The sequence below is a fragment of the Delphinapterus leucas genome, chromosome 18 (assembly GCF_059928025.1).
Source record: "Delphinapterus leucas isolate spDelLeu-1000000601 "Yukka" chromosome 18, BTC_Dleu_Yukka2, whole genome shotgun sequence".
In the NCBI taxonomy this organism is placed as follows: domain Eukaryota; kingdom Metazoa; phylum Chordata; class Mammalia; order Artiodactyla; family Monodontidae; genus Delphinapterus; species Delphinapterus leucas.
Window position 1 is genome coordinate 65055672 of NC_143146.1, and position 22542 is coordinate 65078213.

General features: G+C 41.3%; 1 protein-coding gene across 1 annotated transcript in view; it reads left to right on the forward strand.

Annotated features, from left to right (window-relative positions):
* LHFPL6 (LHFPL tetraspan subfamily member 6) overlaps positions 1–22542 on the forward strand; it is a 275293-nt gene that overhangs the window by 232802 nt on the left and 19949 nt on the right. The gene's annotated exons all lie outside the window — the stretch shown is intronic.

Sequence of the window (22542 nt, forward strand, 5' to 3'; positions counted from 1 at the left end):
TTGAGAAAGATTCTTTCACACTTCTGCTACCAGCATAAAGCCTTGACTAGAGAGAAAGATCTGGACCCTTTCACAACCCCCTAACAGAACCAACTCTTTCAAAAGCAAAGATTGGATAACGGATACATTCTTTTATTAGGCAATGCTGAGTAAGCATCAAATCCTTCAAACTTCCATTTCAATGAGTTTCTAAATTATATACTTTTCATATTTGGAAATTGAACATTCTGGCTATTTACACATGTAACTCTATTTTCTATTCATTCTATGCACATTTATCATTTAACTTGAATATCCGAATATCACACTTGCTTCTGGCACTTTTAATCATCCAGGGTGAGGATTGATGTAGCCCCGGAAGAACAATACAAGACTCTGGCCAATAACATTCTGGGCTTTCTGAGGCTTTGTTGCTATGGAAAAAGTCACTCTGCTCTCAGATGCTTAATTCATCATGCACTGAATGCCGTTTGATTGCGTCTCATTGTTCACTGAGCAGGGGCTTCTCCATTCTGTGGCTTCCTGCCAGGAGGAGAATATTGCACTTTGCTCTCTCCATTAGCCCATCATTTTCATGTATTGCTGGTGCTTTTCAAATTTCTTTAACTGTACCTTCCTGTCAGAATACTGTTACGACTTCTTAGCTCATTATCAAGTTGGAGTTCTCAATGGAATTCATTAAGGTCTAATTTCTTGGACAGATTGAACGATAACATTGTCATTTTGATGTAATCCTTAGGGTTTTAGACGTTAGTGATAAAAAGCTGATCACTCTGACATGATCAAGTCGACTGGCAAACCCTTGTGTCTCTAGTCTGACTAGTCATAGTTTTCTTTGGTTCAAGATGTCCCAGCATTTGATGAGGAACATCTGATGTATTAAGAGTTATACTAAAAAATAAAGAATTACATATACAGCTTTTCAAGTGAAAATCAGGATTCATGAAATAATATTAATAATAACAATAATATAAAATCTATGAAAAGTATATATTCACAGGCTGCTTACTGATGTACACGTAAGGGACCGAAAAAGCTCCATTCACAACCTCATAAAGCTTTCATTGCTTGTACATGCTTTTGAGGTAAGTGGGGAGTTTTCCTTGTTTTTAGGATGAGAAGATGATGTGTAAAGTAGTTAATTGATGAAACTGAATTGACTTTTCCAATTTTCAACATATTTGGGTAACAAATAGTTCTTGAGCTTCCGCTACTTGCTGGGCATTCTGCTACTATATATAAAGCACTCCATAAAGTACAACCCCTGCTCTCAAGTTGCTCCTAAGCTTATGGGGGAAAACAAAGAAGAACATCAGTGATTACACGTCCCGTTATGTCAACTGACTCTCAAAGATAAGGAGGAAGCCTCTCCCAGGTAAACTGGAATCCTTTACCTTAATTTATTTATTAAAGATAAAGTTAAAGGGCATAAGGAAAAGAAAGATGATAAATGATGATTTTCTGCGCTTCAGAGACATCATTAAGAAAACAAAAAGGTAAGCCAAAGACTCGAAAAGTTACATATCTGGCAAAGAACTTATATTCTGAGTAACTCTTTCAAAGAAATAATAAAAAGACAACTCAGTTTTTTGAATGGTTCAAATAAATGGAATATTTTACAAAAGAAGATACACAAATGCCAATAATCACATTGAAAAGGTGCTCAACATCAGTAGTCAAGAAGAATGTGAGACTCGGAGCCACAGTGAAACACCACTTAACATACGCTAGAATGACTAAAATAAAAAAAAATTACGACACCAAATGTTGCCAAGTATGGAGATGTGTGGTTGGAAACATTTAGGCAGTTTTTCTTAAGTTAACCATAGGAATTCCTCTCCTAGGCATTCATGCAAAAAAAGAAAAAAATCTATGTCCACAAAAAATGGCATTAAAATGTTTGGAGTTCATAATAATCCGACACTGAGAACGCCTCAAATGCCCACCAATACATAAAGGAATTATGATATATTTAAACAGTGGAATACTACTCGTCAGTGAAAAAGAATGCATTTCTAGTATACATGACAACATCTATGCATCTCACAGACATTATGCTGAACTAAAGAAGCCAGACACAGAGGCAAAACTAATATATGGTGACAGATATCAGGACAGTGATTTATCTGAGGTGATTAACTGGTGAGGACATAGGGAACTTCCTGAGATGATGGGAATGTTTTGTATATTGATGAGGGTGGTGGTTACATGGATGTATACACTTGCCAGAATCGATCGATACATGCACTTCATTGTATGCTTATTGTATGTTAATTGTACTTTAATAAAAAGAGACAGGGGGTGGGGAAGGTTCTTAAAGAATACTGGTGCTGTGGGTTATCTCACAGGCCTGCACTGAGTGTGCATTGGGGGATGGTAGGAGATGAGGCACGAAAAGGGCAAGAAGTGCTTTTTGTGCCATGCTAAGAGGATCAAAATTGATCCTGGAGGCAGTGGAAGGATTTGGCATAGGGGGAGATGCAGCATGACTACCTATGTGTTTTAGAAAGGTGCCTGCAGCAAGCATGGTGAGTCACTGAGTGGCAGAAGTGGGGAGAGGAATTGTCACAATGTATTCATCCCACCAACAAAGAGTTGTTGAACACCTGCAGTGGTCTAAGTGCCTGGTAAAGGAGACAAACAAATAGGGTAATGTCATCCAGGCGAGAAGTGTTAGGGCCCCAACCTAGGTAGGCAAAGTTAGTGGAGGTGGAGAGGATGGGGCAGATTAGAAAGGACAGGGGGATAGAGTCAGTAGATCCTGATCCTGAAATCAGGATCCCTGTTGAAGGAGCAGTCAGAGGTAGGAGAAAATTCAAAAGAAGATATTGTTACAGATACCCGTGAAAGAGAAGAGAACTTCAAGAGGGAGAGAGGAGTTCTCAATAGTGTTTATGGCAAATACTTTGGGAGAGCCAAGGCATATTTATTTGACTTAATAATGAGAAGTTTAGGGGCTTCCCTGGTGGCGCAGTGGTTGAGAGTCCGCCTGCCGATGCAGGGGACGCGGGTTCGTGCCCCGGTCCGGGAAGATCCCACATGCTGCGGAGTGGCTGGGCCCGTGAGCCATAGCAGCTGAGCCTGCGCGTCCGGAGCCTGTGCTCCGCAACGGGAGAGGCCACAACAGTGAGAGGCCCACGTACCGCAAAACATAAATAAATAAATAATGAGAAGTTTAATAATGACCACAGAAAAGAGCAGCTGTAGTGGAGTGGTGGGGTGGAACTTAAATTGTTAGGTGTAGAAGACTGAGTAAGAGATAAAGAAGAAGAAAATTATGCTCTTTCAAGAAACTTAGCTGTGGGTGTGGGTAGAAAATGGGGTATTTCTGTTCAATGGGTATAAAGTCACAGCTATACAAATTTGTTTAGGGACTTCCCTGGTGGCACAGTGGTTAAGAATCTACCTGCCAGTGCAGGGGACACAGGTTCGAGCCCTGGTCCAGGAAGATCCCACATGCCGCGGAGCAGCTAATCCCATGTGCCACAACTACTGAGCCCACGAGCCACAACTACTGAGGCTGCGTGCCACAAGTACTGAAGCCCTCGCGCCTAGAGCCCATGCTCCGCAACAAGAGAAGCCACCACAATGAGAAGCCTGCGCGTTGCAACGAAGAGTAGCCTCCGCTCGCCACAACTAAAGAAAGCCTGCGCACAGAAACGAAGACCGAGTGCAGCCAAAAATAAATGAATAAGTAAATTTATTAAAAAAGGTAATAACATTTTGTTCATATTGTAGATCTCATGTTGAGTGTTCTTAGCACACACACACAAAGAAAGAGACATAAGGAAGCATTTGAAGGTGATGGATATGTTTATTACCTTGATTGTGGTGACGGTATCATGGATGTATACATATGTCCAAACTCATCAAATTATATACATTAAACATGGTCAGGTTTTTGTGTATCATTCATGCCTTATTACAAAGTTACAAAAACGAGAAGAAGGCTAGCTGTGAAGGGAAGGTGGAAGACAAAATTCATTCAGTATTTTTGTTAATACCAAAGTGCTCTTTACAAAAACTGTTTTTGCAGGTGGGAGGAGGGATAAATTCGGAAGTTGGGATTAACAATATACACAGTACTGTATATTGGGTTGGCCAAAAAGTTTGTTCAGGTTTTTCCATAATATCTTATGGAAAAAACCCAAACGAATTTTTTGGCCAACCCAATATAAAATAGATAATCGACAAAGACCTACTGAATAGCACAGGGAACTATACTCAATTTTTTGTAATAACATATAAGGGAAAAGGATCTGAAAAAGAATATATATATATGTATAACTGAATCGCTATGCTGTACACCTGAAACCGACACAATATTGTAAATCAACTGTACTTCAACCAAAAAGTTAATTAATTAAAAGAAAAAAAATGTTTTTGCAGCCCTTGGGGATAGAGTGAATTTGTCAGAACATCAAATGTGCAGGTACCCCTCTTTGATTCAGGCTTTCTCTCATAACGTGGAGAGGGTCTCCCCAGAGAGCCTTCTTGGAAATGAGACCACTGGATTGTTCTACCAGCTTCCAGCAAGCCCACAGGATCAAGAAGAAACTGGCTGTCACCTCAAGAGCAATTTCTGAGGGAACAGAATTGGACTAATTCCCCAGAGCAGAGCAAGAGGTTGCCACAATCTGGGTCACTGCACTAACACCTACCAATGGGGGTCAATGAGAAAATAATTGATTTTTCCCTGGAGGAGTTCACCTGTTGTGGAAAAAGGACAATATTCTCTATTCTAGTTTTGTGCACTCAAGTGATCATTAAAGTAAAGGTTCAGATCTGAAAATAAATGGCAGTGATGAAAAATGAGAAGCTTTCTAACGTGAACGAGAGCAGGGAGAGAATGTCATGCTATGAAACCATCTATGGCAATGCTGAGGCTAAATTACTCCCACCAGCAGTTGGATCTGGAAACTCTCCTTCTATTTATTTTCTTAACAATTTTCACGATTGCCATTTCTCTGGGATATGGGGAGGAACTGTTGCTTGTCATATTTTGAAAATTATGCTGTGTCTCCTATTAATACATAGGGTACTCTGAGATGTTTAGTTTGGCTCGCCCACGACGTTTTCTTAGGGCTTTTGATATCCTGGTATTTTTCTTTTAATTATTTATTCATTTAAAAAGTGTTTCCTGATCACTTAATATGCGTCATACACTGTGAGAGCTCTACCGTTGACGTATTTTATCTTTTACTGTGACCCTTAAAACGAGTACTCTTTGTTACAGTTCTATTAGCATATATTAGCCTATAATATCAATCATAATAATTTTTTTAAATGAATGCTTAACTTGTAGCACACATAGAAATAAGCTTCAGTGGGAGACACTTTTTATACGGGCTGTCTGTTTTTCTGCACTTACCTGGAATGAATTATTATTTGCTTGAGGCAAATTTTTAGTTGTTAGTTTCCAAGCCACTTTACTGACAAACACCAGGTCTTTAAGGAAGGCTTGGGATTAAGGGAAAAGCTAACAGAGAAAGATGGATGAATTAGGGCTAGTTATCAGCAATGGATTTACATTACATTGTTTGGCTAAAGCTTCATGCATACATCAGTGATTAAGACCTTCCAGCTCTGAGTGCCCAAGTTTGAATCTTGATTCCATCATGTCTTCTTCGTGTGAACTTGGGCAAGTTTCTTACCCTTAGTTTCCCATTTGCAGAATCTGGATAATAATCTTACCTTCTTAATAGAGTTTTATGAGGATAACTCAAGATACTCCATGGAAGGACTCTTGATCACGGTTTTCCATGGAAGCTCAAAGGAGTTGTTCTTGCTACTTCGGTTTGTCTTCTTTGTGATCCACATTGCTTTGTCCTGTGAGGTCGGATATGCTCTAGAATGCCTCCTTCCAAAACTCAGATCTCTAGTCCTAAGTCTTTACGAGTTTTCTCTAGTCCTAAGTCTTTACGAGTTTATCTCCCTACAATGTTTTACTTTCCTCCAATTGCCCTGAAACATGCTGGCTTTGATTTTGCTGCTGCAGTTGCCTGAGGTTCTAAGCTGAGCCTTCTGAACCTTTACCTGTGCTCTCTTCGGCACCTGCCTCCACCAGGTCCTGCCCTTGGTCGTGATGAGCAGTGAGCTTTCAACTCCTTTGGCAAGAAGAATTATTTCAATCTGTAGTACGTGCAAAACGGTGTATGGACAAGCTTTTCATTGAGGCATTTTCAGAAATAGCAAAAGTCTGGAGACAACTTAGATGACCATCAGTAGGGAATTCCCTAAATAAATGATGGTACATCCATAGGTAGAAAGCTATACGGCCATTTAAAAGGCAGCATTTCTGTACTGATACAGAGATATCTTCAGTGTCTACTAAGAGACAAGAGCAAGATGCAGAAGAATTTATACAATATGTTAAATTTCTGTGAACAGGGCTTCCCTGGTGACGCAGTGGTTGAGAGTCCGCCTGCCAATGCAGGGGACGCGGGTTCGTGCCCCGGTCCGGGAAGATCCCACATGCTGCGGAGTGGCTGGGCCCGTGAGCCATGGCCGCTGAGCCTGTGCGTCTGGAGCCTGTGCTCCGTAACGGGAGAGGCCGCAGCAGTGAGAGGCCCACGTACTGCAAAAAAGAAAAAAAAAAAAAATGTCTGCGAACATTTTTAAAGAATATACGTGTATTTGCTTTATACCAGTGAAATATCTCTAGAAAGATAAGTAAGAAACAGACCATGAGAGTTGCCTCTGGATAAGATACAGGGATGGGAGGGAGACTTACTTTAAGTGCCCTTCGTATTGTTAAACTTATGACTATATTACCTATTCAAAAATAATTTTAAAATAATACAAAGAGATTATTTAAAAATATATAACCCAGCCATGAGAGGACAGATATGCCTATCCATCAAAATATATGGAAAATAAGCTCTTCAATTCCATAGCCTATTAGAGTTCAAAGCCAGCCCCCACATTTCTGCAAACCCCTGGGGGGGGATGTTTTTAGAGGCTACCTCTTATATACCCATATGCCACCTTTGTCCTTTATTTCTTTGCCCCTGGCATAAAACTCAGGTTTTTCTTTGGTTTCTATAAAAGAAAATTGCTCACAGTAAGCGTTTATGAGTTTTTTTAGGTTTTACTGAGGATTCGGCAGGTGAGGCTGGAGGAGGGATTTACAATGCCACATTGCAAACAGCTATCAATGGAACAGCAGACTACCTGCCTTTAGATGCCTCTCACTGTGAAGTTCCAATAAACACACCAACCTGGTCTCTTCAGTGGGCTGCCTCCTCTGGCCTCTTCTTTTCCTTAAAGAGCAAACTAAATTCTTTTTCTCTGCTGCATAGTGGTTCTGTGTTCCTATTTCACTGTGAACTACTGAAGCATACTCCAGGGCTCTCTTCTTCACTTGGCTCAAAAAAGTATTTTTTCAAATTAAGGCAATTCTCACTTGAAAGGGAATTTTTCTGTCAGTTCCAAAACTATGTAAAAATGCCATATATTTGCTAGAGTAACAAAATCATTATTGACTCATGTGCTCCGGTTCGCAGACTTTCAGTGGTGGAGCTCTTCAGGGCCTTCTCCCCTTCTCCACCATTACCTTCCTGGGCAATCTCATATCCCCATGGCTTCAATTACATCCATTTCCCAAAGGCTCCCAAGGGGATATAGTCAGCCCCAAACATCTTATACCCAGCTGCTTATGCAACATCTCCATTTAGCAAACCCACAGATATGTCAAAGCCACTGTCCAAAACTGAATTTGTAATCTTCCTCCTAGACCAGCTCTGTCCCCAGGGTTCTTTGTGCGTCACATGCCCATGAGCCAAGTTGCTCATGTCAGAAACCTCAGTCATCCTAGATACCTTCCTCTCCCTTTTCCACATCAATTGTACCCCTTAGGTAGTTCCACTCTTCCCCATTTCCACTGATACTGTCTTAATCCAGTTATTGTGAACAGATCTGAGCCAATTTAGCCAATCCCACATTCAGGTTCTTGTTGTAAACATCGTTAGCTTAGGAGGTTTGGAGATTATGAGAGTTGTAAGTATCTCTTCCTCAAATTTACCACCAGATGGGATGTTACGATTAAAGCAAGACTCCGATGAGATTCTGCCCCGTATACAAACATTTGTTTGCAAGTAAGCACAAAAACCATCATACAATCTGTTCCACTGATTTGTACATAAGGCACTTTGAAAAGTACCCAGCATGAAACGTTCACTTGAGCAGATGTGACAATATTCTAGTAGCAGAGAATTCTCACCTTCTTTTGGAGCAGAGCCCTCTGCTAAGTAGTGGGACAGACAACCAAGTGTCTGGTTACCAAGACCTAGGTTACCGCTCCTAAGGGTGAGAGAGCCTGCTGGGCTCCTGAGACTCTCAGAACACTGTTCATGCCAAGGTAGAAGTGATTGTATAGTTGACCAAAGTCAATTTAAAAATTTTGAATGTCACGCCTTTCACCAGTGAAATCTTCTTTCTGGCATTCCTCTGCCAATGACCCGACTCTCTGGTGAAGGTTGAATAGTAATATTTGAAGATATTGGTTGCTGCTGCCTCTGGTGAATGGATGTCTAATGAGGGTGGATTGCATGTTAAGTAGTCACCTCTAGGGTAGAGATTTAAAAGAACTACGTATATTTGCATGTTGTTACACATTATACTATTATATAACATACATACCTATGTACATACATATAGGCATATTTATATATCACATTTAAAAAATACGTTGCAGCCAATATTTATTAGACATTAGGAGATTAATACGTTGCAGACAAATATACCCCTTCTTATCCGCACACTCTGAAGGTATCTTCCCATGTCCTCACTTGCTCTCTTCTAAACCCATTTTCCTGCCTGGTGAAATAATCGATGTGTAAAACCACAGATCCAATCATTCCCCTGCCTCTTGTTTTACCTAGTCTGTATGTCTCTAACCACCCTGTCTCTTGTAATTCTTCTCCTTTCATCTATTGTGCTGGACTGCATTGTCTTCCTGTTGGTTTCTGTAACGAGGCAAGACATCAAATGCCTTGTAGCATTTGCCCTCCTGTCCTGCCTGCCTAGAATATCATTCTGGACCTCTCTCAGCCTAGCTAAACCCTATGCATAATTGAGGCCACCCATAAAGAGAACCACTGCTGATTCCTCCTGCCTCAGATGAGGTGAGCTTCTCTGTAGACCCTCCTATTACCAAAGTGGCAATTAATTAATCGCCTAATGTGTACCATTTGACTTGTCGTTACAGGGACAATGTTTTTGTCCTTCTTACTTAGCACTGCCGTTGTCTCATTGTTAGTGTTCAATAAATATTGGCTGCACGACTGAATGAATTTAATAGCTATATTGTTTCTGAGGAACTTCAGCTACAGGCTTTCTGTTGGCACATGGGCTTGTTTGTAGTTGTGTCTAAGAATATCAGTTGGTGTAGACTTTTCAGTGATCCCTTGGAAAATGATGTGACACATTAATTACCCAAGCTAGATATATGGGTAAGATATAAATTGGATATCCTTTGAAATATAAACCCTAAATCCTCCTTATCTGATGGCTCCTAAGGGTCTTTAAGAAGAAAACATTTAAGATAAGAGTAAGCGCAAATAATTGCACACTACATCTGGAAGGAGTTTCTCCAGAACTTTTCCTCGGGGTCTTCTACAGAAAGCACAGCAGGGGTCAAAGGTGGGGTGCAAAAGTCCTTAAAATGGGAGTCAAAGGAAGTTTCCCGGCAAACTAGTTTGGAGACTGTGCTGTGAATTAACTCCATATGGAGAAATTCTACCAAGTACAAAATCCATGGGTCTGCTCTGGTCAAGTAAACACAGATTAGAAATCTGTTTGTTTATATTGCAAGGATTGGGTTTCTTTTATGGCACTCTGTGGTGTCTTGGAGGCAATGCAAGAGATAATTTATGCATTAAAAGCTCACCAATAACTTCCTAGGCATTAAAATGATCACTCAACTTTTCCCCTACTATACTGCTCATTAAAAGGGCAGGTGCTTGGGTCTACTGTCAGAGATTATTATTCAGGAGGTATGTCTAGGAGCTATTCATTTGCATTTGAAAAATAAGTTATAACACTAAAAGAGAAAGCCATAAGGAAGGATACAGCAAGCACCCATATTAACCCTATTCATACATATACCTCTGGTTCACTACTTTTATCTGTTGTGGAGAGTCCCATCCTGGTACCATCCTCACCACTGTCAAGGTTATTGACTTTGGAGAGTATCAGGCATGTCCTACTGAGGAAATGAGGCACCTTGAGTTTGAAATGGAAGTGAATATTATTACAAATGAAAGAATAGAAAACAGGTATTTTCTTATTCTTCTTCAAGGAGTGGTCTGCATTGTCTTTTCAGCAATATTTACTAACATAGGTGTGGCTTCCTCATTTCTTTTTAGTAGAAAAGAAAATTTACATTTCCACAACATATAATGATGGGTACTAATTTAAATGGCATACACGCTCCTCTAATACATTTAATACGTGAATGGAACTACAGTATTCTGACTTAAAACAGGAACACACCTTGTTTCCAAAGAAAGATACACGTGTAAATCTATTTTCAAATAAAAAGAACCCGAAGTGGCTCAGTTGATGATTCTCGAAAAGAGCTGCCACACAATTTAGTAAAGGGTTATGAATTAGAAACGTAGAGGATTGACTTTTTGGTAGGAATCTAGGCTGAGAAGAACGGGAATGAGTAGTAAATAGTACCAGCTAAATAGGTGTCCAGTAGGGGTGGCTAGTAGTTCCTTTACGTATTGGAAACTTTCAGTCTCTCCATAATTGATTTCTGAGAGATAAGAGTTATACCAGAAGGATTTGAGAATATAATTCTGATTTCATTAGGACAGTTTTAGTCTCAAGGTAAAAATAATGATACAGAATTCTGTGTGTCTTCCACAGTGCCTTCGATCTTCCTTCCTGAGCATATGCCAGCTGTTACCAATTGTATTTTTTCCTCCGTGGGTCTAGATAGACACCAGACCAGGGCAGACTGGGCAGTTTTCTCCAGACCATTCATCTTTGAACGGTTAAGTTCTAAGTTCTAAGTTGGCTGGAATCCTACCAGCCAACTCTCGGGGTCCTGGAAAAGAGGGCTCTGACATTTCCTGTTTCATGGTTTTGCTTCTTTGGTTCATTTCTGGATTAAATCATTCTGTTTTTTGGTCTTAATCCCTAGCTACGCTTGGAGTTTAAAGCCATGGACTAGTAACAGAATGTGTCACTGTAAAACAGTCTTGAGTTGGAGACCCATTTTTGCCACTTACTAGCTGGACAAGAATGGTAATCTCTAAACCTCTGTTTCCTCATCTGTTAACTGGAGGTGATAATAATACTTACCTAATGAGAAACCCTCAACATAATGCCTAGCAAAAAGCAAGTGCTCAGTAAATGTGATTTTTATTTTCACTCAATATTTTCACATTTTGAAGTCTGGTGCTTGGTTATGTATTAAGGAATCAGTAAGAACATCTTTTACATAATGTTAAGAGTCTGCATCTGACTCTGAATTGGAAATTTTCTGTCCCCAATGGCTCTAGCGTTCTCTGACAATTAGCTTCCTTGGATAATATATATAAAACCTCTAAACCTGGGCTGTCACAGGCCCTGAAGATCTATTTGGTCAGACTGTCACCTCACGAAGAAGGACTCCCCACAGCTCTTTCACGGACTGATATTTTTAATAAAAGTTCACAACACTCGTCTGATTGGATGTGGTGTTGGCTTTAAATTACATCTGCCCGTGCAACTGTTCAGACCTATGTGTGTCCAATCAGGTGCTGGAGGAGGAGCTCTGCCAATGGGAGGAGCGTTGAAAAGATGTACCACAGGCACACTGTGCAGGAAATAGAAAAACCCGAGTGTTAGTTACACCTGAAACTTTCACAAACGCCAATAAGACACATTCAGCCCAAGCTGCAGGACCCCAGAGCTGCTAGCCAAGAGGAGCACTTCCTTCTCTCCTGAGCTCAGAATCTTGGGAATTTCTCTCCGTGTCCCGCCCTCCTCTGCGACTGGAGATTGTCAGCAGGCTTTCCCACGGATCAGGGGCTGCTTCTGGACACGATTAGGCTCTCAAGGAACGATTCCCATGAGCTTTGCTGAGTGTCAGGTCGCTGATGCAGACATTTTCACTCACTAGATTTTTTTTTTTTTCTGCCTCTGGCAAGTGGTTTTGAGCTATTCAATTAGTAAAGAAAGATGTTAGGCAGTTTGGCAAGAAATGAGATGGAAGAAAGAATTGTTTTGACCTAGTTAAACAATTGAATACAATGTTGCATTTTAATGATCTCTGGTTATAGCTAGGTGCCTATATATTTTTTTAAATTGGGGCTGTCAAGTTTTCTAGGAAATCAGAGAATGTAAATTATGAATTCCTATTAAATAAAGGATTAAGAACTGTACTGTTTTTGAAACACGCTGCATACAGTTTTCTCCCTCCCTCCCTCGCTCCCTAGCTTACATTTTTAAGTGATGAGAGCTATGTCTATAAATGGGAGAATACACTACAAACAAAAGGTCCAACCCTCAAGAAGCAGTCGAATGGGGAGACAGACATGTTAATACGTGGAGCTACAATTATAGAAGTTTGTAAAGGATCCAGTTAGGAATATAGTAGGAAGCAGTTATTTTATCTTGCCATTGATGGAAAGCTATATAGAGGAGCTATCACTTGAGTTTTGTTCTTGTTAAAGAAAAATCAGCTACCGAATTGAGCACTTGTCAGACCTTATTATTGTCATGTGTACACGTATATACACACACACGTATGCACACACACGGGAGTCATTAAAGAAATAGACTCCTCAAGAATCTTAGGATAGACTTTTTAGGCAGAATAAGTTGTTTAGCAAAATCTCGGATTGAATGCTTAGCAACAATGCTTAACAGATTGGCCTCAGTTTTTGTGGTTTTTTCCCATTGAAGTATAGTTGATTTACAATGTTGTGTTAATTTCTGCTGTACAGCAAAGTGATTCAGTGATGCATATATATACATTCATTTTGGCCTTGGTTTTGCATTTAGAGCCTTCGGACCCACCTTTGGTTCAGTTTAGTACATATCATGCTTAATTTCTATAAGTTTTGTTGTTGTTGTTTTCTGAGAATTTTTAGGTAAGGAAAGATTAGGTGTAGAGTGGGATTATAGTAGCTTGCAACGTTGTTAGTAACATATATAGTGGATAGTACTTGCAAATTCTTTCTCAGCAGTTGGATGTGGTGAGAGAGGGCTTCCAGGAAACGAGAGCAGATAGGCAAGACCGTGGGGGCAAAGGTTAGCTGGGTACAGTGAGGAAATGGAGGTGACCCTTCCTGTCAGGAGGGTGGGGTCAGAGTAGAATGAAGCTAGTGAGTGGGACGAGGACCCCATCTGCCACTTAACTGCTGGTGACAGCCACGTTTGTATATCCAGGCCTGAATTCTCCCCTCAATGAGCCCTAGAGCCGCCTACCTCTCTCTATGAAGATATCTGACAGCATGCAAGCTACACGTGTCCAAAACAGAACCCTGATTTTCTCTCTTCTACTTATTTTCTGCTCCAATTTTATTCATCTCTGTCAATGGCGACCATACCCACAGTTACTGAAGCTGAAAATTAAAAAGTCATCCTTCATCCTTGACTTTCACATCCGAGCCCACATCCAAAACAAATCCGAAATCTGCCTATTTTTCTCCATGGCCACCTTGATTATTACTCTAATCCATGCCTCTCAACTCTCTCGTATTTTTGTAAGAATTATCTTTTTATACAAATACAAATCTGATTATGCTACTTCCCTAACTTGGACCTTTGGCCTTTTATCACCTCTGAATAAAACCAAATCCCTTGGGGTTTGGCAGATGGGGCTTGCTTCTTGCTTGCCCTTCTAACTCATTTTTTCTACATTCTCCAGCCACTCTCACTTTTTTTGCTTTATCTTCAGGGCCTTCATATTTGCTCTTCCCTCTGCTAGATTTTGGGCTTTTATATATTTGAATGACCAACACCTTCCTAGCTTTTGGATTTCCGTTCAAGTAGAGTGATCTCGTTTACGTGGCCACCCCTTACCCACCCCTCACGTACTATCCTATCACTTTGTTTATTTCCTACAGACTAATAAAACACTCTAGAATTATCTTGCTGATTATTTGTTTGTGTGTCTGCCTTCCTTGATTGTAATTTTCTTGACAGTAATTGCTACGCCAACCTCCGGATCAGTGCTTGTCATTTAATAGACATTCGATAAAATTTGTTGAATTTCATGAATAAAACCCGGATCTTGTCCATTATGCCCAAGAACTTAGATTATTAACCTATAGGCCAGTTTTTATGGTCTAGCATATGGTCCAGACAATGTTCCCTGTGTACTAGAGGAAACTGTGCGTTCTGCTGTGGTTTGATGAAGTGTTCTATAGATGTCTGTTAGGTCTAGTTGGGTTAGAATTGTACAGATTTTCTATATCCTTACTGATGTTCTGCCTAGTTCCACTAAGTGGGATACTGAAGTCCCCAACTATTATTGTTGAATAGTCTAAAAATAGTCTATCTTTCCCTTTAATTCTTTTTTTTTCATTTAGATTATTTTTTCACATTCTTCATTCCATCCGGGGATTCCCCTGACTTCCTAAATGATGCTTTTAAAATTTTTCATACATGCATTAACAGAACATATGGTTCTCCTTCTAATAAAATACATAAGAATCAGTGCAAATTTAGCGTACAGTATACTGGGAATGAAGTCCTCCTACCTTGTGTTATGAAAAGAACATGTATTTTTATTTACCTTGAAGGCTATTTGAAAGTATTATAAGAAATAATGTCTATGGAGCTTGTAATTCCCTACCTAGGACACGTTATTTATTCAAAACACATCATTATTTCTAGCTGCATTACCTGATAAAAAATGGTAGCCTTGGGCTTCCCTGGTGGCGCAGTGGTTAACAATCAGCCTGTCAATTCAGGGGACACGGGTTCGAGCCCTGGTCCAGGAAGATCCCACATGCCGTGGAGCAACTAAGCCCGTGCACCACAACTACTGAGCCTGAGCTCTAGAGCTTGCGAGCCACAACTACTGAGCCCGCGTGCCACATCTACTGAAGCCCAAGCACCTAGAGCCTGTGCTCCGCAACAAGAGAAGCCACTGCAGTGAGAAGCCTGCGCACCGCAGCGAAGAGTAGCCCCTGCTTGCCGCAACTAGAGAAAGCCCACGCTGCAATGAAGACCCAATGCAACCAAAAATAAAATAAATAAATTTTTAAAAATGGTAGCCTCTGAGTACAAATTTTTTCTGTAACACAGGAAGTGGTTTGCACACTTTTTCTTCACAATAAGGGGGAAGGATTCATTATCTTCAGTTAGAAAAAGCTTCTTCTTATAAAAGGAAACTTAACATTCCTTGGCTTCGGCAGGACAAGAATCCTGGAAGCAAAGTGTGGTGGGATCAGATTTGAGCCAGTCTGAGCTCTGACACCTCACTAAAAGGGAAAGCCCTTCCTGGACTAATAGGAAATTAGCAGTTCATATTTTGAGAAGAATATTGAAGGGAAAACCAATCTCCTATAGTGATAGCATGGCTAAAGAGCACATTAAAAAAACAAAGTCTACTATTTGTGCTATAAAGTTCTATGGGTATTGGTTAATGCCTAGTGTCATATATCCACCAACATAACATAAAGAATTATTGCACTGCCCTAAAAAAATTCCTTGTGTTTCACCCTTTCAATCCTCCCTCCCCACCCCATCCCCTAACAGCCACTGTATTTTTACTGTCTTTATAGTTCTACGTTTCCCAGAATGTCATATAAATGGAATTATATACTATGTAGCCTTTCCAGATTGGCTTCTTTCACTTTGCAATACATATTTGAGATTTATTCCTGTATGGCTTGTTGCTCATTCCTTTTTATTACTGAATGTTATCCCTTTATATGGCTGTAGCAGTTTGTTTATTCATTCACCCATTAAAGGACATATTAATTGTTTCCAGTTTTTGGCAGTCGTAAATCAATAAATAATTGCTTCCTGATTTTGTGTGAACATAAGAATACAAATCCGTGGATTAAGTACCTAGGAGCATGATTGCTGGATCATAGGGTAAGACTATGCTTACCTTTGTAAGGAAACTGCCAGGTTTTCTTCCACAGTGACTGGACCACGCAAGCAAACAATGGCTGCACCATTGATTGTACTCCTTCAGTCAATGAATGAGCATTCCTGTTGCTCTGTATCCTTGCCAGCAATTGGTATTGTCAGATTTTTGTATTTTAGCCATTCTAGTAGGTGTGTAGTGGTATCTCATTGCTGTTCCTTTATTGATTTTTAACTATACATTTTCAGTTATTTTTTTAGTGATTGCTCTAGAGCGTACAATATGCACCATATTTTATCACAATCACCTTCAGATTTATACTAAATAAACTACAGTAAGATATAGAGTAGAAGCTAAGGGAAGCAGGAGACCCCATCTTTTTGCCCGTGTCCACAAGGAGTAGTTCTATCGTCACACAGAGTGTGGGCAGGGTGATGGGAGCAGGTCTTAACTCAAATGCTAAAAACTTTCTCTTTTTATCAAGATTAACATAATTTGAGTAAATACCTCTCCAACTGCTGTACATCCTTAGGGCAATTTCCAGAGATTTTAAATGGTTGTTTTTTCTGTTTCTATTTTTATAACTTTCACCAAGTTAAATGGTGTTCTGTTAGAGAGAGAATTCACCTGGATCCCCATCTAGATATTCACACCATTCCAAGAGTCCCGTTTCCTATCAGACCTATTTTAAAATTTTGAGGCTCAGTTAATAGGCATCCAGGAAAGTGACTGTCAGTTTTACATAAATGTAAAATAAGTGTCATTGCTCTTGCTAATGAAAGTAATTTTTAAAATGATAAATCCATATTAGTTAAATGGATAATATTTCCCAAGTTACTGTATCCAGCTTGATGGTAGATAACACTAGCCAGCAGTGAGTTTCAGCATTCTTTCCTTCTTTATTTTTTACTCAATTAGAACTGCTAAGTCAAAAAGAAAGCAAATGATCTGTGACTTTGTTAACTGTTTTTCACGGCAAGGCAAGAATTCAGAATTCCAGGAGTGATCTCTCGCTGAAGATGACCTCTGGCACTCTGTCAGGTGTAAACGCGACAGATTTATGAGTGTTTCAGCCTGGGATAAAGCAGCTTATGGTTTCTTAATCTACGCCTTGGAAAGTAATTTTTTTTCCCTTTCCATTGCATCATTTGAAGGTGGTTTTAAAATACCAACTAATATGAAGTTCACTAATTCCTCTGTTGAGTGAAGTAGTTCACATACTTTCTGGAGGGAACTAAACTCTCAGCAATCATTCTATCCTATCTTGGCTTTCTTATAAATTTCTGATATCATATCTTTAGCAGTGATGTCTTGAAATGTCACCTCTGAAGTGAGAGGTTTAGGCTCTTCAGGATTCTTGATATATTGTTGAGCTATGACACTTGAATAAGCTTCATGGAATCATACAAATGGTTTTTAGTGGCCTTATAAGTGTTGTGATGATCTGGCTTTATCATAACTTTAACTTCAAAGGCTGACACGAGCATCTTCTCCTTTGAGAGTAGGGGAATTTCAGAGTGGAAAAAATAGGCTTACACTGCTAATTTATTCGCACAGTAGGCTGACAATACATTTATTCCCTAGGCTTAATTTGATTGCATCACAATTGTCCTTCTCACCACAACCATGGAATTCAGAGGAGGAGTCATTTGTTGACTGACAGCTGCCGTCCCTATGTGAAGTGCTCAGTGGATACTGGCAGAGACCTTTCCTTGCTGAGACTTTAGCTCACGCTTTGTCGGTGTTCATGTCAACACGTTTTTTTCCAGTCTACCCCATGGCTCATAAAAGAATCCTTAACTGAAAACTATTTTTCCTTTTCCAAATCGTGGTTTCCGTGTCGAATATGTCCAAGCATCTACATGCCCATCTACTCCATACACATAGTGCACATATGCTAAGGGCCAGTTCATGCAACACAATACTGCAATTCAATTCTGACACTAATGACCCAGAGTTCGTGCACACTGCATAGGTCAAGGGCAGAGTTCCCAACAAGACTGTCCACTTCAGATGCCAGCTGCAAGTTCAGGAGTCCCTAGGACATCTAGACTTCTGGCCAATTGGCTGTAAGTTCAGGAGTTCCCAAGACCCCCTCAGATTTCATAATTTGCTATAATGACTCACAGAACTCTGGAAAGCTCTGTACTTGTGATTACAGTTTTATTATAAAGGTTACAAATCAGGACCAGCCAAAAGAACAGCACATAGGGCAAGGACTGGGACAGTCCTGAGTACAGAGTTCCCCTGTCCTCTCCCTGTGAAATCAGGATGCACCACCCTCTTGACATATAAATGTATTCATACCAGAAGTTCGGCCAAGCTTCAACGTTCAGAGTTCTTATCGTGATTTCACCCCATAGGCATGATTGATTGAATCATTAGCCACGTGATTGAGCTCAATCGTCAGCATCCCTCTCCTCCTAGGAGAGACATCTAATATTACGTGGCTCACACTACCAGCCCACTAGTTACACAGCAGGTCTTTCACGCGTGGCTGGCCCGCATCCTGAAACTATCTAGGGACCCATCATGGGACCCATCATGAAAAACAAAAACACTCTTATCACTGAGGAAATTTCAAGGGTTCAGAAGCTCCATCCTAGGAACCTGGTACAAAGACCAGACAGATCTCATATTATTCAACTTACATCTTCAGCCAGTTGTGAAGTCTATGCCAGCAGCACATGAATTAGTCATGGCCCTTCCTCCTGGTGTGCTGTTTATAATATGCAGTATCCATGGCTCCATTTGTTGAAAGCTCTGCCGATCTCTTATCGAGCTGTTTCTCTGAGTTTGAGATTACTATCGTTTGTACCTGTGTCTACATGAAGAGTGCGACGCCGAGACAGCCCTCTACAGTTTTAGACTTTCTTTGTCTTTAATCACTGCTGGTGCTCATTGAGTGCTTGCTCTTTCTCAGGGACTGTGCTCAGCTATGTACATGCATCTCACCCTCACAACAAATATTTAAGAGTATATGCTATTATTACCACCACTTTACACATGAAGGAGAGGGTGGCAAAGAGACATTTTGTCCAAAGTAATTTGCCCAAAGTTACAAAATGAGGAAGTGGCACAGCCAAGATTTATACCCAGGCCATCTAGTTTTCAAAGCCTGTGTCCTTACCCATTAGACTCTGCCACTTGTAGCAGCAAGAACAACAGCTTTGCCCTGGAAAGTTCTGGAGAAACTCAGTCGGTTTATCATAAAAGCAATTTTTCTTTATTTGCAAAATAATGCAAGAGCATCTGTGGCTTATGTCATAGTACGACAAGGGTTCTCAAAAGAAAACATACTTAGGACTCAGGTTAAACAAAAAGACAATCCAACAAAATTCAGTTTTCGAATATTTGTCATTCCCTGGATGCTTGTGAAAAAATCTTTATAGATTCCCTATCCCAACAGACGCAGAGTCAAATTCTATATTGACGCTGGGGAACCTTTTCACTATTCTTTATTATGAAGTTATTCGGAGTTGGAGTATTAATGTTTTTACTTTCATCCCTAGTTTTACACCTTGACTATCCACTTTTGACTCAATGTAAGTTTAAGAAAATGAAAGAAAAGTTTAAATGAGGTAAAAATTCATTAACCAATATATATTTCCTTCACTGTGCAAGGGGGTGGTAATCCCAGTGAAGTGCCGTGAAGTTTACAAAATACTAACGTGTATCAAGTGCCTCTAGTGAACCTAACAGTGTTCCAAAAGACAGATCTAGAATTTTATCATCAGTGGGGCGGGCACCACCAGGCTCGCTGGAAGGCTCGTTGAATGTTCCTTCATTCCTGCTGCATTCTTTTCTTATTCTGAAAAAAAAATACTTGTTTTCTCTTGCAGACATGGATTGTTACTTTCATTTTTGGCAACCAGAAGGAGGGGAAGCATCAGACTGTGTAGTCAGAGAAGGAAGAGTTTCTTGTTTGTTTTTTGCGGTACGCGGGCCCCTCACTGTTGTGGCCTCTCCCGTTGCGGAGCACAGGCTTCGGACGCGCAGGCTCAGCGGCCATGGCTCACGGGCCCAGCCGCTCCGCGGCATGTGGGTTCTTCCCGGACCGGGGCACGAACCCGTGTCCCCTGCATCGGCAGGCGGACTCTCAACCACTGCGCCACCAGGGAAGCCCTGGAAGAGTTTTTGATAGACACCTTCATAGAGAGCTGGCAGGGACACAGCATCAAGAACAAAACTGCAAAGTACTGAGAGACTGTGATGTACTTTGTGTTTTATTTTATTATCACAACCCTGATACTACCTATTTTTCTTCTGTTATTTCTTTGTCCTAAAATTTATGTTTTTGGGAAATGAGGAAGTGCTCTTTAATTCACTTATATACAGATATTTCATAAACCTCTTCTGTAATTATGAAAGAAGAGGTAGCAGACATTTAAATTAATGGGGTCACTATTCTTTATTACTTTTCATTTCTCCCCAAACTCAACAAGCTGACTTTAAATGGACCTTCACGATAAATTTTTTTTAATTGAATAATTCACAGCCAGGACTTGTAGGCCTAGTGGCCTTGATTCTAACTGACCTGGTTTCTGTAAGTTCTCTTTCAGAAACTCAGCCCTACAGATCCTCCCAGGTTTCTAGACAACAAGCAAAAACACTGTAGCTGTTGAAACTATGTGAAGGAGCCCACGACAAGGGCCTTTCATAGATTTTCCAGCTATGTTTCAGTTTAAAAAAAAAAAAAAAAAGGCAACTCCTCCTTTGAACTACAAACATCGAGAGCCAGCTATTCACTTTTGTCTAAAATGTAAATCTTCTCTCGAATTGAATTGGTTTGGGTGCAGCTGGTTGAGAGGTGTGCTGCGTGATTACCTGCATGACTTGCTTTAAGACAACTCGCGAATGGAGCTGAGCTCTCTTCAGAGGAGAAGCTGGAATTTTCCTCCAGCACCCACAAGGCCTCCAGCTCTTGGCAACACTTTGTCCTTGGCCTCTGACTCACTTCTCCTCTTTCTAAAGCCATTCCATTTTCTAGGAGTGTTTCTGCTTCTTTCCCGCCCCCTTCCTAGGTGTCCACGGCTCTCTCTCTCCACCTCAGGAACCAAACTCCCACCTGCATGGCTTCAGCCTTCTCGGCCCCCTCCTCAGGTTGGAGATCTCATCTAGAGTTTGAGCCCCTGTCCATCACTTATGACCTGTGTCGACCTGAACAAATTACTTAAACGCCTCAGCCTCGACTTCTTCATCTGTAAAACGGGAATGATATTATTTCTCATATAGCATGGTTAATGAAGTGAGAGAACGCATGTAAACTTCTTAGCACAGAGTCTGGCACACATTAAGAGCTGGTAGCTTTTGTAATGAGGATCATTTACTGTACCCAGCAAAGCAAGAGGCCTTTTTTTAGTGTATGGTGATGTCTGCTGGCCAGTGTCATGTGATGCCTAAAAGGACGGATTCAGTGGGTTCAGCTCCGTCATCTGCAGGGCTTGGGGGCAAGAATACAACTTATGCCCACTCCCACTTTGTTCCCAGTCTCAGCTCTGTCCCTCACTTCGAGGTACCTCACACAGGCACGTGTGTGACACCCCAGCCTGCATGCCTAAGCTGTGTCCAAACCCACGTCCCTCCTGTCCTGCAAATAAGCACTCCTTGGCCACCTTGCAGGCCTTAGGATGGGCCCTCCAGAGGAGGGATGCTCTCCCTGCAGCCTGGCAGTGGCTGGAGCCCTTGGGTGGGGGATTCATGATGCTGGGTACCTGGAGTGTGGTGGAGGAGAGGAGGGTGGCCTGGGCTTGGTGCCTCACATTGTCCCCCATAGAGAGATGTGGCTGGAGGTTGGCCGGAGAAGGGCACTCCAGCAGAGGGACTCAGGGCCGCGCCCCTGGCTGTCTGGAGGGAAGCATGTCGTGGTAGAGAGCCACGCTTTAGAGAGGGCTGTTTCTCTGCCTTCCACCTCTCTAGCCAGCTGGGGGCCCTTGTGTCCCGTACAGTTACAGGGTGACATGCCAGCAGTGTGGGCGGGAGCCCGCCCTTCCCACTAAAGCCCTGACAACTCCCAAAGGGCTCCCTTTTCATGAACACCAGATCCCCTTTGGACCAGCCCCAAGGAATGCGAATTTCCTTCAATGCTCAGTTCTTGGGGGGTTTTTTGGCCATGCTGCTTGGCAGGTAGGGATGTGGGATCTTAGTTCCCCTGGTCGAACCCGCGTCCCCTACAGTGGAAGCGTGGAGTGTTAACCACTGGACTGCCAGGGAAGTCCCAGTTCTTGCTATTGTGACTTCTGTGCTCCCCTTCCCAGAGCTCCCTGCTGAGCTGCAACACAAAGTTTCTACCCCTCCCCTTTCCTAAGTTTCTTCTGCTTGGCATTTGCTGGGTAGACACAGAAGAGGCACTGGGAAAAGCTCATCTTAAATACCAGGGAACTTAGAATCAGAATCTCAGGATACAGAAGGAGTGAAAGAGATCTGCTTGCTGGCTGTAAGTAACATCTGACTCTAGAAACCCCGGTGAGTGAGCCATGGAGGTCAGCACACCCCACTGC